This window comes from Schistocerca cancellata, chromosome 5, assembly GCF_023864275.1.
Source record: "Schistocerca cancellata isolate TAMUIC-IGC-003103 chromosome 5, iqSchCanc2.1, whole genome shotgun sequence".
Taxonomy (NCBI): Eukaryota; Metazoa; Arthropoda; class Insecta; order Orthoptera; family Acrididae; genus Schistocerca; species Schistocerca cancellata.
In genome coordinates this window covers 220,004,229-220,013,002 of record NC_064630.1, presented here as the reverse complement: position 1 = coordinate 220,013,002, position 8,774 = coordinate 220,004,229, and positions in this window count along the sequence as shown.

Here is an 8,774-nt window from a genome sequence, read left to right as displayed (position 1 = left end):
GAGATTAACTATACAGGTCATCAACTTCGAATAGCCCTTGGAAGCACACTATACTACCGCAATCTCTTCCAGTTTCCGTATGTTGCGATGTCTTCCACATTTTTGTCAATGAGAAACGTCGCCTCTGTGTTTTATTTCTACCAGCCTGTGTTGTGGTACCTGTATATTTTATGCCACGCCATGTATGGCGGTGTACATTGATAGGGTGTGTTACAACCGAAAAAAATGTATTAAACTTCTTATGAAGGAGCAATATAGGAACCCCCACGTGTGATTGATAGTCTGTTGAATATGGTCATCCTACAGTACACGTGATGAAACTTACCACGGTCTGTAGAAGCGACTTCGATCACGAACCACCTGCTCCAAATGAACCAACACCTGTACATTTAATAGTATCGCCACCTATGTTTGGGTGATAGACATGAATGCACGCTGAGAGACACAGATCTCCTTTGGACTACTGCACATAGTTTGGAGATGTGTTGCAATGCAGTAGCAAAATCTTCGTCCTTCCTCCATGCTCTGTATGATGTGTAGTCTTCCTAATTTTCCCAACAAGAAACACCAACATAACTGCTTGTACTATCTCTTCTATTACCTCGTGTTGCAGGGGAAAGCTTCATCCGGTGCTGGGCTTACACACTGTACACTGATGGCGGAGCTGTGACACTGTGTTCCCACTGCCACCGAGTGATCAACACGCGCTCCTGTCGTATTAGCTCGTCCTGTTTCCCCACAGGATGCAGAAGGTCTTAGATATAGCGCTCTCTTCATTCCGTACAGGTCAGACTTAAATTGGGACAATCACATGGACTAAGCTACAGGAAAGGGCGTGGTAGAGATTTATGAGCGGTTACAAGACGCAGAGGGACAGTCTAAAAACAGCGCTGGAGTTCTTGGTGTATGGGATCCTTATTAGACAGGTTCGAAAAAAAAAAGTCACTCGTTTCGAGATACGAGAGAGGCACAAATATGATTCACCAGTGGCTGTAATCATTAAAAGACGTGTCTACAGGATCCAATGCAAATATGTGGTTGAATGGATAGACTTTATTCCAAATTGCGGACAGCATTTTTGCCTGAAAGCGTAACAATATCAGCGACCGTATAGGCCTGTAGACTCAAGACCGTTTTTTACGCAGGGTGATGGTCACATAGGCGTTATTATCGTGTTTTTTAATGGCGCGGTCCTAAGCGAAATGTATGATGTGGGTTATTGAATCCCTCTGTGGTCAGCTTCAGATGTCATTTCTCAATACTGTTCCTCAAAAAGAACATCGTGTTCCATCTGTGGATTCCCAGTTGTCCTATTTGGCGAGTGGAATCTGACTGCTGAAAAAAAATTACTTTCCATACAAAGTGACTCTCACGATCAATTCAATTAATTAGCCTGTCAAATTGATATCAATGATGTGCCGCCTGGCGGGTGAAAGGTATGGCTAGGGCACCACAGAATCATTCTTGACAAGCGGTTTTTTTTTTTTTTTTTCCTGCGGCGATATCTTTCAACGACATTTCTATCTCCCGCCTACACAGAGTGAGATAGGCTCTCACGATTTCTTACGTAAACGCTAGTACGATATAGCATCACATTGGTAAAAGGGGACCTGTCATAGTGTACCAAACAGCTACGTTCTCTTGAATTACAGCTTCTTGTTGTCAAACATTAAATGAATGTGTTTTTTTTTCCAACATGTGTGCCAATGGTGTGAAAGATTGTCTGAAATGTTTGGAGAGTTTATTTGCAAACACTGAACGCGAGAGATGCCCTGAGATCGAGTAATTTGTTCAATAAGCTGGAAGAAATCGCTTAATATAGATTTTTTTCTTTAGAATTTAAATTCTCGCTTTTTCTTTACTCTCATGACGGTTTCAAAATAACGAAGACATTCGGCTGTGCTCGGTAGTTCTCGCATCAAAATAGTCGAAGTTTATTTTCCTGATTTTGAGCAGGATGTGCATGTCTCTGCTGATCATTTGTGATCGGCGGCGGTACACTTCGCTGGACCTCACAAAATAATGAGATGCGACTGCAGTCGAACGTCAAAACTATACCGATTTTGCTCATAAAACTAAAAGAAAATGAACTTTACCCATTTTCGTGGAAAGAGAACATTTATTATGGTCGAAAAAGTTTTTTGCTTTTTTTAATAGGTGCTTGATTTTAGATGCGCTGACGTCAAATACAATTGCTGTCAATCGCCGAACGGCGGGCTGCTGCGGGTGAGGGGGAGGAGGGGGCGTGTCTGCTGTGGTACCCGTTGGACACAGCTGCTCTCTGTCTAGGGGGTGCCGTGTTGGGGCTCTGTCGCTATATTTTAGACGAACAAGTTGCACTTGAGGCGGTCATCCTCTTATCTCCTATTGTTTAGTTGACTATACACGCTGCTGTGTTGGCGTAGGAGCATCGCCTTAAGGCGGCGACCAGATGGTGCAAAGCTGAGTATTGCGGGCCATCTGGACCATTCTCCGGACGTGCGTCGTCTGAAGGCATGCCGCGTATCGCAAGTGCAGCAAAGGGGGCGCGTCTGTTGTGAGTGGTCGGCGGACACAGCCACTCTCTGCCAAGAGGGTGGTGCGTGGGGGCTCTGTCGATATATTTTAGATGAACAAGTTGCACTTGAGGCGGCCGTCCTTTTATCTCCTATTGTTTAGTTTACTATACAGGCTATTGTGCAGGCGTAGGTGCGTCGCCTCAAGGCAGCGGCCTTAGAGGGTGGTAGCGGGTGCGCGAGATGCCCGGCGGAGCACTGTAGAGTGGGGGGGGGGGGGGGGTGGAGGGGAGCGGGAGACTTGAGGGGAAGTGAAAAAGCCTTGGTTTTCGACAGTTTGTGACTGTACATCGAGAAGAATACATGTTCGACTACCACCCCTTATACACTCTGCAGTCTTTTAGGACGACGATTTTCCTCCACTGCACATGCCGCATTATAGCCCGTTCATTACGACTGCTGGTTTTTTCACGACAATTTCGAAGTGTAATTAGATCTGTGACGCATTTTTTTCCATCGGTTGTGGTAACACGTATTGGCTTCGATTACCTGGGCTGCAGGATGGTTTTTGAGCAGGCATCTGCAGCAAACTCTGACATCAAACAGTGATTGATTCTGTATGCTTACTTTTTAATCTCCTCTCTGTCCAAAACCAGCGTCTTGTCAGTTGAACATATTTCCCACCAAAAAGAATAAAGATAATACTTTACATCCCTGCCTCTTTCCCGCCAGCTTGTAGGTGTAGGGTAAAGTTTGAGTGTGTCTATTGCTAGGATAACATTATTTGTATGGTAAGGTCAGCTTCTGAGATGTATTGCGTTTTATGCCGTCCTTGTGTGGCACTATGAATACAGTTGTGAAATTAGGCCTCATCTTTGTGATTAATTACGTAATTAGGATCGATATTTGAGTCAGTTTCCGGACCAAAATAAATAAAGTACACTAACCTAACCTTCCTCTCCCGCACCTGGACAGGTTCCATGTGTTAGGGGGTGCACTTGGGCTTTCCATCCAGTAGAATCAGGGTTCGAGTCCCAAAAAGGGCACAGCCATTTTTAATTTCCCATCAATTCCAAGCACCTATCGTGATTTAATTGTTTCAGGGGGGGGGGGGGGGAGGTGCACTTGGGCCTTCCACTCAGGAGCACCAGGGTTCGACTCCCTAAAAGGGTACTACCAATTTTAATTTTCCGTCATTCCTGCGGCTGTGGCGTGGTGGGATGTCAGCACAGCCCTGGGGCAAAGAAATTCCCACCAAAATTCGAAATTCCCACCAAAATTCGAAATCCCCGCCAATATGTTGTGGGTGGGGGGTTTGAGAGGGGTGGGGGAGGGGCTGGGGCACATCTGCAGCTGAGGGAAGCATGTGACATCATCTGAGGACGGGGGGTGGGCGTGGTCGGGGGCAGGGTGAGAGGAAGTGGGCGGGGGTGGGGGTGATTAATTGATCAATTTGATTAATTCTCACATCAATTTGATATCAAAAGTGTCCTCAGGCCGCCAACTCCCTACTACTTATAATGTATAAGAAATAAGATTTAAAGAATCCATTGATGATGGCGATATTTGTCGCCGAAGCTAGTTTGGGGAGTAAATTCGAGAATAAACAACAAAAGTGTTTTGCTTCAAGGCAGACCCACAATTCCCATATTGTTGTTTAAGTGTAGTATCAGCAGTCTCTTTAGTAGACATATTGCATTTTCTAAGTATTCTGCCAATAAATTGCAGTCTTTGATTTCCTTTCGCTACGGCATTACCTAAGTGATCTTTCCAGTTTAAGTTATTCATAATTGTAATCCAAAAGTGTTAAGTTGAATTTACAGCCATTATATTTGTGTGTATTATCATATAACCGAATTTTTGCGGATTCCTTTTAGCACTCATGTAGATGACTTCACACTTCTCGTTATTCAGAGGCAGTTGCCATTTTTTCGCTCCACACAGATGTCTTGTGTAAGTCATTTTGCAGTTGGTTTTTGATCCTCTGATGACTTTACAAGACGGTGAATGGCAGCATGATTTACAAACAATGTAAGTGGGCTTCTTAGATTGTCTGTTTAATCGTTCATGTAGGTCAGAAGTTCTTTTGACAAGCAACTCTATTCTTATGAAATCAAAGACACTGGTAACATCACGAGGAATATAGCGCTGTATAGTTTGTTTTGCTACGCTTGTTTACTTGTGAGATGACCCTAACGGAGAAACTTGTAACTGTTAACAATATCTTGCTTGACACTTCGCTACATTTCTTCTTTACTCGGTCCTCCGGTTATACACTTGTGAGATCAGCAGCGAACCCTACAGTCCACATGTACAATACTTGATTTTTCACGACTAAAATTGAAGTTTCAGAATGAGCCTGGGCACTGAAGGAATGAAAACTCTCCGTATCCAATGGGTTTCAACGTATAGCTTCTGTGCAACAAAAATCGCAACAATTACTTTAGAGTCAGCTTGCGCAAACTCACCTTCAGCGACGTCACGGCACCAAATACGGTGATATTTCTGCTAGTATACTAGTTCTTCGGGGAAGCAAAAAATATTTTGGAAGCAATTTAATGATGCCAGGAAGCCTAGGTGATTACTGAAACGATATACTCATATTCTCTCAATGAGAAAAGAAATCTAAAAGAAATCTAATAAAAATAATCAAAAACAGGCGAAAAAATATAAGCATGAGTTGACGAGGAAGAAATGTGTAACGAATAGATTAGCAGGAACGAACCATGGGCGGGCACGTGAATTTATTTGATGTGATACTGACATTTGAAAGTCTACTAAAACAAACATCATATAGTTTACATCAAAACTAGAAACGCAACTACGCTTTTCTGAATAATCTGTCATACATATTTCGTGTTCGTACAGGCTCATGCGCTCGCTCCCATGAATAGGACGTAGAGCTTAGTCGTTGACTTATTCAGATTCAACCGCTGTCGAGTGAGGAATTCAGATAACATTGCAGCCTGAAACTTTAATGGACGACCTAATAGCTGAAACAAGCAACTAGGTGTCGTGTTTATTATTACAAAAAAGAGTGTCACGATGTCTGTAGCAAATGAGTTTTTAAAACCTGATGACAGCGGACGGGGCGGTGTTGTTTACGAGCTTGTCAGTAGCGCCTGGCCCATAATTACTGGGCCACGGGTGCTGTTAACTTAATCGAATACGGACTCAGATTAAAACGTTAACTACACGAGACTCGCAACACCGCTCTAAGCTGTTTACTGCGAGGGCATCACGAACTGATGTTGCCTCATCTACGTAGATCGGCGAGATATTAGCTGCACTGGGCGGAGTTCAGGGCACCGAGATCTGTAACGCATTTGCATTTTATATCGATCGTATATGTAGAAACAGTGGTATTGTGAATAAAATATTTTTTTAAATATACCTAAAGGACTTGAAAGTATACGCCCTATTACATTCATTATAACTGAATTGCCGGTCTCTGTATGCGCCTTTCACAAGCGCGAAGCCGGCCGAGATGGCGAAGTTGTTAGCACACTCGACTCACATTCCGGAGGAGGACTATTCGATCCCTTGTCCGGCAATCTACATTTCCGTTTTCCTTCATTCGCTCCAGGTAGATGCCGGAATGATTCCTTTGAAAGGGCGAGGCCGATTTCGTTCCCCATCCTTGAAACGTTACGAGCACGTGTTACGTCTCTAATGACCTCGACGTCGACGGGACGTTAAATCCTAATCTTCCTTTCTTCCTTCTTCGTGACGCAGGACGTCTGTCTTATAGCGACTGCCAATGGCGTTTGTTGAGCATCTCCGTAACACTCTACTGCTTACTACTTGATAGTGTGGCGGTGAATCTTCTCTGTCTCTTTTAATTACTTAACCTAATATGGGCCCCTCCCTGATGAGCAACACTCAAAAACACATTTTGAAAGTGTTTTGCAAGCCACATCTTTCTTCCGTTAGTTACCTGTCCTTCACATAGATCTCAATCGGTCATCTGCCCGTAATTGTTTTTATGCAGTAATTTCAGTTTAAGACGCAACTACTTCTTACAGACTATTTAAGATTTAAGCTTTTACCACTCTACGCAGCAATAAAGAACGGCTGGGAAACATACATACATGAAAAGTATGTGCCTGACTGATGATTTTCAAACAGCAAAGTTTCGACATATGCGGAAAAAACGCCGGAGTTCAGAATTTCATATGAGTTGTAAGGTGGGTTAATCATGTTACAGTGGCACCAAATTGCATCACAATTCTGCCCAATGCCAACGTGGACGTGCGACGCGACGGAAAAGGTGGTCACACCCCTTCTTAAACACGTTGCACCCATTCTTGTGACGCCTCCGTGTTGGAGGTTGGAACAGCGACGCCCTGAGCTGAAATCGCACTATTTTCTTTTGGATGGTCGAGAAAAACCTTCAGACACAAACCTACTAAGAACCAACACGAAAAGGCCTTAGGCAGCGGCATGAAAGGTGTCAATGAAACCACACCTTCCCTTGGGGCGTTGATTCCCACACATTTCGTGGCCGACAACGACAGTTGCAGCGCGACGAGCAACACGACAACTTCTGACTTTACTGACGCCGTCCGGATAGTTCAACCCTTCTCTAAGGATATCGCGGATCTGTAACCGTGTTGTACGAGCTCGCAGGCTTTTGGAGTGTAGTGCGACCGCAATTTTTGTTCTGATGTAAAGGGTGGAATGCGATGTGATCCGAAGCAGTAAAGGGTATTCATGGTTTTTCAGACCTCCTGCTCGCCTTTCCCGGCAGGAGGGGGGGGGGAGGGAGGGGGAGGGGGTTGTGAAATTGACACGCGAGTGAATAAAGTAGCAAAGGGCTCTCTAAAACACCCCTCCCCCAAGTTCGGTAACTCCCTTGGTGCCAAACGCACATCGAGGAAGGGGATCATTGACTCCTAGATGCCGATATGACTGGCACCATTTTCCAGAACGCTGAGCTTAGTAGCTCTATGCTGCTGAAGTAGCGCCTGCTGGCCGCTTGCGAAATATAAGGATTGTCGAAAGCGATACCTGTCACCCCGGCGTCTATGAATCAGTGATTGACTGTCTCTGCACAGGAACAATTTTGAAGTGCCCAACAAAGATGTGCGGATGGGAGGGGGTGGGGGTGGAGGGAAAGGGGCTCTTAGAGGGATCTTTGCCATTTTATTCAAGCATGTGTCAATGTCACATCATCCGTCTCCCTCACCCGCCGCGATCGCACAACAGGAGTGCTGAAAAACCGTGAATACCCTTTACTGCTTCGGATCGCATTACACCCTGTACATCACAACAAAAATTGTGGTCCGACTACACTCCAAAGGGTTGCGAGCATGTACAACAGAGCTGCAATCCCACGATGTCCTTCATTCTGTTGCACATCACGCTGCAACTGTCGTTTTCGACCACTTAATGTATGGGATTCAACGCCCCAAGGGAAGGTGTGGTTTCATTGAGCCCTTTTATGCCATCACGTAACGCCTTTTCGTGTTGATCTGATTGGAGTTGTGTCTGAATGTTTTCTCTGCCATCCATAAGAATACAGCGTGATTTCAACAGAGGGTGCACTGTTCTGACCTCCATCATACATGCGTTAAAGGGGTGAAAGGTATGTAAGAAGGGGTGTGACGACCTTTCCAGCCCATCGTGTGACATGTCCACAGGGGAGTTGCGCAGAGTTGTGAAATTTGATGCCAACGTGACATAATCAACCCACCTTTGTAAAGATACAAGTATCATTACCACCTGCTTCATTTGAATAATAGAAAAATCTCTTTCCTAACTTGTTATTACGAGTATTAGCCGTGCACAGAAGGATAACAATTTATAGAGGGCAGTGAGGTGTCAGAGCAGGCACAGTACGCTTCTGCCATCTAGTGACAACAGTGATAAACTTAGCTCGCACAGCACTGTACGGTGCTAACGCCAGGTAGATAAATGAGCAATCTTAACTCCCAGATATAGTTTGAACCTTACTGTTTAAATAATGTCTTGTGTATTGCTATATTTATATTATAAAACTGCTTTTATCGTTGTAATTGTTATGGACTTATGTAAATACAAATGTACAGCATTATGACTTTAGTTTTAAGATATAATGAATAGGGTCTTCCATGCAGAAGGGTATTGGCGGCAAAATTACGGCCTTTTTACTCACCAAAACGTACTCTAAGTAGAAATCTAGGACAGTCTTGAGTTATGTGTGAAAAGGTGAGCACATATATTACTCTGTGGCGGCAAAATTGGGCATAATTGTTATAAAAGCCTCTGATGGACGAGATAAAGTTGCTACTACTAACT